The sequence below is a fragment of the Homarus americanus genome, unplaced genomic scaffold (genome assembly GCF_018991925.1).
Source record: "Homarus americanus isolate GMGI-L3 unplaced genomic scaffold, GMGI_Hamer_2.0 scaffold18782, whole genome shotgun sequence".
Taxonomy (NCBI): Eukaryota; Metazoa; Arthropoda; class Malacostraca; order Decapoda; family Nephropidae; genus Homarus; species Homarus americanus.
The window spans coordinates 17,324-18,342 of NW_024729983.1; positions in this window are offsets into that span (position 1 = coordinate 17,324).

The window sequence follows — 1,019 nt, forward strand, 5'->3', positions numbered from 1 at the left end:
TATCAATTTATATGCATTGTCTGTGTGAGTGAAATTTTATCAAAGTAATTGAACTGTGTTGGCCAATATTCCTAGACCTCGACACACATCTGGTCTAGTTTTGTGGATCTCTTTGTCTGTCTGTCTGTCTATATCTGGCTGTCTGTCTGTCTGTCTGTCTATATCTGTCTGTCTGTCTGTCTGTCTGTCTGTCTGTCTGTCTGTCTGTCTGTCGTTCGTTCTAAATAGTTGTATCTCCATTTCTTTAACTATTGAATTATATAAAGTGAAAGGTGTATAATGAGGAATAATTGTGTGAATAATAATAATAACGAAGAAGAAATTTTGAATAAATATATATATATATATACGAATTATAGGCTCGTGAGAATATATGTAGGTGTTTGTAGTAATATAACAAGGTATATAATTTAGGTAGGCTTTTGTAGTTATATATTAAGCTACATGCCGATTATATGTTCTTTATAACTCCGTAGGTGAGTTCCATTAGCAGTAATTTGTAAACCAATTCACTCCAAGAGATGATATAATTTTTGTTCACCGTAAAAGTAAAAACTAAATTATACTCCCCTTTAAAGGAAAGGTATTTAGTGTATTTTTTACTGAATTTAAAGGGTCGTGTTTTTTTTCATGGGTTAATAGAGGTATATGGTTGAGGAATACAGGTACAGGTATACATATAAATTACAGGTAAATACACAGGTAAAAGTATATATAGAGGTATACATATTAAGTACAGGTACAGGTATACAATTTAAGTACAGATACAGGTATACATATTAGCCCAAGGTACAGTATATCATACAGGTGTTGCCTTAACATTATAATGAAAACATAAATTAATGTATGGAAGATCAATATTTAGAGAGAGTCAAAGAGAAAGAGGAGGAGAGAGTGAAAAGAAAGTTTGATGGACATTTGGTGTTTTTGGCAGTTTATAAATTTTAGTGTCGCATTTTCTCTCTCTCTCTCTCTCTCTCTCTCTCTCTCTCTCTCTCTCAGCGGGTGACTGGGGGAGA